The sequence below is a fragment of the Haliotis asinina genome, chromosome 2 (assembly GCF_037392515.1).
Source record: "Haliotis asinina isolate JCU_RB_2024 chromosome 2, JCU_Hal_asi_v2, whole genome shotgun sequence".
NCBI lineage: Eukaryota > Metazoa > Mollusca > Gastropoda > Lepetellida > Haliotidae > Haliotis > Haliotis asinina.
The window spans coordinates 18169536-18178850 of record NC_090281.1 but is presented as its reverse complement, the minus strand read 5'-3'; the positions used below and the strand labels follow the sequence as shown (position 1 = coordinate 18178850).

The 9315-nt window shown below is 41.8% G+C and overlaps 1 long non-coding RNA gene across 1 annotated transcript; it reads right to left on the bottom strand.

Annotated features, from left to right (window-relative positions):
- Positions 1 to 2122: 2122 nt before the first annotated feature.
- On the bottom strand, positions 2123 to 9193 carry LOC137273359 (uncharacterized). Its single transcript, XR_010956133.1, has 2 exons — positions 8717 to 9193; positions 2123 to 2862 (listed from the first exon to the last, which is right to left on the bottom strand). It is a non-coding gene; the product is annotated as an uncharacterized lncRNA (long non-coding RNA).
- Between the last annotated feature and the right edge of the window lie 122 nt (positions 9194 to 9315).

The window sequence follows — 9315 nt, the reverse complement described above, 5'->3', positions numbered from 1 at the left end:
AATGTTTGATCTCACCCCAGCACCCCACATCTATGCATCACACGTTCATGAAATGCTTAATCATACCCCAGCACCCCACATCTTCATGAAATGCTTGATCTCACGCCAACACCTCACATTTTCATGAAATGCTTCTTCTCACCCCAGCACTCCATATCTTCATGAAATGCTTGATCTCACCCCTCCACCCATCTTCATGAAATGCTTTATCTCACCCCAGCACCCCACATCATCATGAAATGCTTGATTCTCATCCCAGCACCCCACATCTTCATGAAACGCTTCTTCTCACACCCTACCCCCATCTTTGTGAAATGCTTGTTCTTGCATGTCCATTCCACATCTCCATGAAATGCTTGTACTCACCATACATCCTTGCATCTTCATGAAATGCTTCTCACACCTCCACCCCATATGGTCACGAAATGATTGATCTCACCCCACATCTTCATGAAATGTTTGATCACCCAACCCCTTCATGACACACAGTAATGTACCACAGTTCCAATGCTTCTTCACAATCTCCCACACCTCAACCACACCCATTCAAGACTTGACAGTTTTCACATCTCAGGACTAGATCTTCTTGACAAGCTCGTTCTCACATCTCAACCCAACCTCTCACTTCACTCCAATCATCCCACATACATAACACACGGCTACAGTCCTCCTTGTTCCCGTTATAATCTACGCCTGAAACAACAGGGCGAGTCAAACAGGGGTCATGGTGACCTGTGACCCGAACTGCGCGGTGTCTGCCTTCTCCTAGATAATCCACTGTACAAAGACTTGGTTTTCGTCTAACTACATGTTTGCTCGTCGGTGTTCCTATGAATATGTTTCACAACCATGTTTGAAAAATGCTGAATCAACGGTAGCCATTAATAAAACCATGTGACCAATCCAAGTGTCCGAACCCGACCACTTTGCCGGCATTTTCACAATGACACCGACCGCCATGTTGATTCCAATGTCTAACAACTAACGGCTCCCTGGGTATTGATGAAATCCCGAACATACTCGAAGTAATAAGAACAATATCTTGTTTTGAAACTGAGTTTTATCCCCCGCCTTCTCCTTTTGAAACACGAGTTAGCTAACAGTGGCCATGGCGGGCAACGCCCGATAATGCGGTAACCCCACGCCGAAACCGGCGAGTCCCCCAAACGCTCTTACATGCCTCTCGTTCAACAAACACGCTGCAAACAACATTCCCATCACCATATATTGTCCAAATATGACAACAATACATTTAAAACCCACACATAGATCCACAGACAGGCGTACTCACTTCGGGCGTTCTGCCGGCTGGGTAAAAGGAAGCGATGTGAGAGGGAATGCGTGCAGCAGTCGGTCACCAATCGATAACCACATAGTACGGTGTATAGGGGTGTACATCTCGTGCTCTGGCTCTGATTCAGCGTAATCGATAGAGACAACTCACTCCACATGTACACTTTTACTGACTCACAACACTGCTATGAGTAAACATGAGGGAGGTACTATTCTTCTTTGTGACTTAGTGACAGAAATCAGCGCTGCATTTAAATATACGAGACAGACGTTGCAAACTTTGTAATCACACAGGCCTCCGGCCTCAAATACCGGAATACATCACAAGTGCTTCAGGGACGCGCAGGTTAAGATCCACAGAACTCGTCTCCTGTTGAAAAACAATGCGCTGTTTTCTGGATATCTTGATAGGGAAATCCTAAGGACACCAGATATTACACAAAGACTTGTATACAAATCTCCAATGAATCGACTACATCTGACATGCTGAACTGTACTTTGTAGAATGTGCTTGCTCTATGTTTTTATGTGAATTCAGTGTTGTGTAAATAGATCCTGCTACACAAACACCTTTTCATTTGCATGTGCTGGGGTTGTGAAATATCTTACCTTGCAAATATATGTCTGATGTATATTAATTCTTTGACAGTGTGGGTTTAAACGACTGAATGTAGCTTTGAGTCGCCTTTAATTATTCTATTCCAGCAATGTTAGGTAGGGGACACGTAGGGGTACCCCTGTAGGGAATCGAAACGAGGCATTCCACAGGACAAGCGAACGCTGACGTTTACACTGATCGACCCTTTTCAGAAAATACCTCAAGAAAAAGTGGATGGAAGGGTTTATTATTATTATAATCACATCAGATACTTTACATATTCAAAATGGCAATTTCACGAAAATATGACGTTTAGCGAAAGTGTTACATACTTTTATGTTTAATTAGAGCACATTTTCTTTCGGATATGGCTTATAAAGATTACACGTTATACACAGACGTGCAAAATTGAAGTACAGAGAAACACCTAGAAAATGTCCAATGACATTCATAGCATTCATGTTTATCCAGAACGGAATGTGGTAGACTATCACCAATTTGTTTCCAAACAGTGTGGCATCTTCTGAACATTCCAACATAACATCAATATCCCACAGAACATAAGTACTCCGCCAGTCTGCACGTTCCTGCTGCAGCTGCACTGCCTTTCCCTTCCTCTTCACAAACACAGATTAGAATCGCCTGTTTGGTTTGAATGGCAAATCCGTTATGAAGCTTGTTCTCACCCTCAGTGCGAGTGAAAGTGACGCTCTTTTCATCACTATCTGACCTCAAGAACCTAAACTTATTGCCACCGAGGTGGAGTCCGCCTTGCTGTGCTTTGGCAAGTTCAGTAGAGTCATTGGCGCAAACCTTGGCTAGGGTTTCTGCTTCCGCCTTCGTGACATTCAAGGTCCCCTTGCAGTTGCTGCCCCAGACATTGCCGTCAAGGCCGAAGATCCCACCATAAAACATCTTGTCACCTGTGTAGCTACATAGGGTCTTCATTTGTTCGTCCCACGACATCTTGACTGGTAACAGAAAAAAGAAAAGTGGTAGACATCAGTACAAACAATAATGATAGGTTGACACTGTCATTCGTTACGAATGGAAATTTCAGGTTTTGGATACGAGGTGATACGTTCTCATACAATTCGTTTTCGCTTGAATGCCACACTGACACGATCGGATCTCCCGTTCAGATACGACGATCACATACAGTAGCGCACCTGCCATTAGACATTAATGGTGCGTGCCCACACATACTCTTTTCGGCATTTATTTTGTATATACATGTTATGGGTTTTACTTTTCAAAAGTTGTCTCCCTTTCTATGAAAGATGAATAACTCATCCTACTTACATGGTGTCTAGTACAGATCTGCCATTTGTTTAGATAATGTTTATGAAGTAATCAGGAGCTAGCATTCCAGGATTCAGTATGTATTCACAATACTAGATTCAATAGTTGGCTTCAGCAGATATAACTATTATTAGTCAACAGATTTTTCTATGTGCACATACCCAAAAGTAAATCAACTGGTACATAGCAGTTTTAAAAAATGTTCTAGATACATTTGTTGGAATACTAAATTTGTCAGTTCAGTTTTAGTACTTTTCCTTTATTACTGTGATATTACTTTATTCATGAAAATATATAGCTGACTAGAAATGCCCCCAAACCCCACAAGCAGTCTTGTGCGTTACGCGCACTTGCATATTTAATTGTGCCTACACTTCATTCCTTTCCTGTCTACGCCCCTGACATACGTTGTGGTAGGACGTTCCCTATCGACTCGACGATAGGGTCGCGATCGGGGTCCCAGATTTGGGAGGATTTGGTACGTTCATGTACGTTCTGATAGGTGCATCACATGCCGATGCTCTCTGTTGCGACAGTATACGATTGCGGTTGTCTTTCACGATCACGATCGAGATGATCACGGTTTGAGTTATGACCGGACTCTGACGGGTAGCCATACAGTCCGACTGACCATGGACTTAATTGTTTCTTGAACTCCTACAGAGTGATTACAACCACTGTGGTGTTTGTCTTGTCCGCGACTGATTCCGGTCGACGAGATTTGGAAGCACGATAAGATGCGATATGTCGCGCTTTGTTTCAATACATACGATGCCACGATTACGATTGACAACTGACCGTGATGATCGTAGAACTTTTTTGAACCGTCCAAAATGTTTCTACGATCAACACGATTGCCACGACTGACCCGATGATCTGATAGGATCACATCGATTAGTCCACCATTAAGTCCATGATTAAGACCACGATTGACGCGAATCGTGATCCTGTGAACATAGCATCATACCGAATATGAAATGTTATATGAACAATAACCTAATACAAGTTCAAGCATATGCTACCAACAGGTGTTAACTAAATAAACTGAATCACTAGCAGTGATAACAATTGAATTATAGGTCTGCATATCTGCAACACCTGATGGCTCTCCTAAGAAACTTTATGGGTAATGTTGTAGGAAAAACCTGAGATTTCTAAAAAACAGTTTCTGAGAAATAAGACATTGAAAGATGCTGCCCAGAAGTTTATAGGAAAAAATAATATTTAGATGATATGTAGTGTTAGTGCATATTATCTACAGCATTACTAAACTATCCCAATCACAAAGGTGTTCATGTGCTTTAGAGGGGTATACTTTTTCCGATCCGTGAAGGTCCCGGGGTAGAATAGGTCTTCAGCAACCCATTCTTGTCAGAAAAAGGCGACTATGTTTGTTGCAAGAGGCGACTAACGGGATCGGGTGGTCAGGCTCGCTGACCTGGTTGACACATGTCATCGGTTCCCAATAACGCAAATCGATGTTCATGTTGTTGATCACTGGATTGTCTGGTCCAGACTCGACTATTTACAGACCGCTGCCATATAGCTGGAATATTGCGGATTGTGGGGTAAAAGTAAACTCACTCACTATACTTTCCCCCCACGTAAGATAGCCAATGGCAACACTAAAGCAATCTACTGTCAGGGTGAGGGAGTTAATCCAGTTTTTCACCGCTTTTAACACTATTCAGCAATAAAACGTAGGGGGACACCAGAAATGGGCTTTACACATTGTACCCATGCCGGGAATCGCACCCGGGTCATCGGCGTGGCGAGCGAAAACTTTAACCACTAGGCTATCCCACTTCCCCATCTACTATCAGAAGGAGCGTGATCTTCAAAATAAACGTAAGCATTTAGTGAGCGTTTAAAAAAAATATTTAGCTTGCCCGCATATTTCCTGAGTCAAAATTGTCCTCAGTAAAGTGTTAGAGACTCCTGGACATTCTGCAAACGTGCTACGGACGGAACCCAGTTCAACTGGTGCAGGCTACACGAACGCGCTAGTTTGTTTAACGCACAACCAATAAGCTTTGGCAGAACAAAACCTTTTCCCTTAATTACTCTCCCATCCAACAAATTTAATTCCTTCACTAAACACCGTGGTAAACGGCCCTTCGTTTGAAACTACCACGTGTGGTTCATGCATTCTGTGTTCAAATGTATCCACTCAGTAATGAGTCAGTTTAGTTTTACGCTGCTTTCAGCAATATTCCATCTACATGGCGGCGGTCTGTAAATAATCGAGTGACACAATGAGCCATATGTGCACTCTTTCAACGAACGACATAGACTAAATATTCTAAAAAGAAATACTTTCTATTTTGACGTAGTTTGCTCAATAAATCTGAAACATATTTACAGAGTCGTGCAAAAAGTATTCGGACACTTGACGTCATTTCCATAGACTTGCATGTTGTTTCAGTGTAGTAAAGATAATTTTCAAGAGGTGAGTTTAGGATGGATCTTTGTCAAATTTGACAGGCACGTTTAAAATCGTGCTGCATACACATTTTCAGTTCGATTCTCTCACCACTAAATACTTAATGGCATCACATTTATCAACTTACGTGTGGCGATCCCATTGGTCGCCATGCTAAAGGAGTTCACGGCACTGTACATGTTGATTAAATTGTTGCTATTCGATAAATAAACAACGGAAAATTAAATAAATTATGTGGTTGTGGGTAAGTTGATTTCTCACCAATCTGCAAAATTTGACTTATATCTTACGAAGATTAAATTCAAGATATTTATTTATGCGAGACTAAATTAACACGCAAGTCTTTGGAAGTAAGGTCAAGTGTCCGAATGCTTTTTGCATGACTCCGTATAAACGGGGGAGGAGGGGCCTAGGGTAGTCGTGTCCTTTCTTTTCTCCAAAGCTCTGATTAAATTCTAAAATATAAGTAATACTAATAACGACTAAAACGTTGAATGAATGACCCAGGATCCACCTCACCATTATTAGCTAGTATAGTTTTACGCAGCTTTACTTTGCAATGTTACCACCAGAAATGGGCTTCACACATTGTTACCATGGAGGGAATCGAAACAGGTATTCACCGTGACGAGCGGACACCGTAACCACTTGGCTACCACACCGTCCCTTTTACCCCAATGATAATTTAACCAAACACTTGCAAGGCCACCGATTCAATATCGCAGAAACTACTGCAGCTGTCAAGTTCCACAAGCAGGAAGTATTTTATTCTTATCACCATGTGACCATATATTTCACTAGAGATAAAAGAGGCTGCGAACAAGGCTCATTAACAGGTCAAAGTGAATGTATTTTGACAAGGAAAACAGAAGCGAGAGAGCAAATTTCCATATACAGGCAATCTATGCCATGTATCACGACTAACGAAAAAAGCATAAAAAGCATGAAAACCATTTAATAATCCGCTGGGCTCTGTCTCTTATGTCTCGAAATGTTGTCTGGCGCACGGTGCGCTTTCACATCCGGGAACCAGCTCATGTTGAAACGTCAGGTCTAATTTTAGAAATACATTAAATAAAACAAACGTTTTCTCTTCGTACGTTGTGGCGAATTAATATACACTGTGATATTCTTTATATATCTGAAAATGCATAAATGTCATTTCAATTCAAACAAAATTAATGGGTGGTGAATTTAACAAATTTGCTCCGAGGCTGTAACTTCGATGTCATTCGTTAGAGACAGGAAGTAGGCGTTACTGTGAGTAATGTCCTTATAGCGAGGAGGACATGTAGAGGTGACGGAGCAAGGCCGGTACTGGAGGTCGATGCGGAGATAAGTGTACAGCCGGTAAGCATGCGACTCGGCACATCATGGTGTGAGGGGGTCAAGTGATTAATAAGCGCACATGAGATCATTCTGACTGGCGAGCATCATACTCATAGGATAACTAACGAGACGGAGAATATGGACACCATTAATAAACTGTCATTCTAACGACATTCGTCACATGCTAAATACACATGAATAGCTGTTGTAATATCTAACTGAAATGGTTAATGGTCACTTGTGGTCAGACTCAGACGAAAGGGCGTGGCCTTGTTTATTCCATACATGGGATATCTCAAGCGGATGTCGTTTCGAATCGACATCACTAACGACCCGAAAAGTATTACGCATATTTTGCTGCAGTGTTGTATTCTACAGAATAACAAATACTGAATACGCAGACATTACAATCAATTTATCTTTGAAAATAGGAAACATATTTACCAATTATTCTAGTGTCGTTTAATGGTATTTAAAAGCTGTAGATGACAAAGATATTTTGTGGATTTTAGCTTCTTTATCATTTCCACACATACAAAAAAAAGAATAAAGAAATTAAAATCTATATAACATCCTGGTCGATTAATTTAGGTAAACAGAAGTTAAAAGCAATTGCCATACTTACTTTCTTCATACGGATAACACCAACAGTTACCTCAATTATGTATACCAGTTGATGTTTGAAATACATAACGTGTCCAGTTTTCAGAAAATCATGATAAATGTCATAATATCAGATGAAAATGTCGTCATAGACAAACTATGTTGAGTTTTGTTTGATGGACAAATCAGCTATGTCCACCTCAGAACTTGATAATGAAATGGAGAGTTTGTGGTAGCTAATACTTATGAACATTCTCCAAAATGCCCAGAAAAGAAATTCATAACTGATTGAGGTAGCAAATGTGGACGTACTACATCCAAATATATTACTTGCTTTTGAGCATGATCGATGTCGATGGTAATAACGTCTCGGGAGGGACGAAAGCACATCTGCTGCTTTGTTTAATGACAGCGTGCTTGCTTCATTATTTTATCTCATAAAACTGAAGACAGATATCCGAAACAAGTTGTGTGATAGGTGTAATTGTTTTGAAACAATTTAAGAGACGGGGGGTAACCGTATATACTTCCAATGGCAAACCAGGATCTATATTGACAAGCCGGTTATAAAAATGGAGTTGATCGTGGAGGAGACGCAGTAGTGAAATAGGTTAATGGTATCCGCGCTATACAAGAGTGAGCGGGATACTCCCACAAAGTGACATGGCGACAGAATGTTCGAGAATACTCACATATAACTCCACGACGCTAATGTCCGACACCCAAACCGACTACTCTGAAGGCCTCGACTTAACAGGAACACGAATGCTCGGTGGATATCACAAATCGAATCTAACATCCTTGTTATCACGTGACAGTTGCGGGGTGGTGGCCGGCAACCATGTCTACGTAATGGTGGAGTATATCGCGCTATATGTAGGCAGGTGTCGCGTGTACATATCGATAATGAGTAACAATTGCTGATATATTGAAACCATATTTATTACCGACAGTGGTATAAGATATCTGTACGGTTTAAGTTGTTGTCTATTCTAAATAACGCATGTCAAGGCTACAGGTGTGTTAAGCGTCTGATTGGGGGACAGGTGCGGTGTTGTCGCCTTGTCTAATCATTGACTCCTTCAAACACCAGCATTTCGATACTCAGGGGCGGACAGCTTAAAATAATGGTTTTAAAGCGTACTCACGTGTGTAAGAAAGGCTTTCTGGTTCCTAAAGGGAGATGATACGTGGTGTGGTTGATGTTTCCCGTCTCACCGACTTGGTGTGACCACTCTGTTCAGCGCACGCTCTCGTGTGACCCAGATTCAGAGTGCGAGATCCTCGCGGACCAGTCTTTATCTGCGATCCGTGTCGACACCGCCTGCTTGCGATAGGTCGACTGTGCCCGCCTCCAGCGGAAAATCAAACTGCTGAAAGTGAAAGATGGCTCATGTATTAGGTTTGGGTCTCAATTCCATTTCGTAATTTGTTAGTGATATAACGATAATTAATCGTGTGTGTCCACTTGCGGCCTGAGGGTGTTTGCTTGGAACCAGGAGGGTGGGCAGACGACTGATGCGGTGTTGACAGCCGGGGGTCTGGATATTCGCGGGGACACAAGGACACAACTCCCGGATCAGTGAAGGCAGATATGCTGACTGATTAATACAAGTCTGGCCTACGAAACTACCACACGACTATAACACTTAATACTGCACTAATTCCTAGTGTGAAGCTCGTACGATAGTCTGAGTTAATTGTTATAGCATCTCTTAGACCGACACCTCGTCTCATGCATGAACAT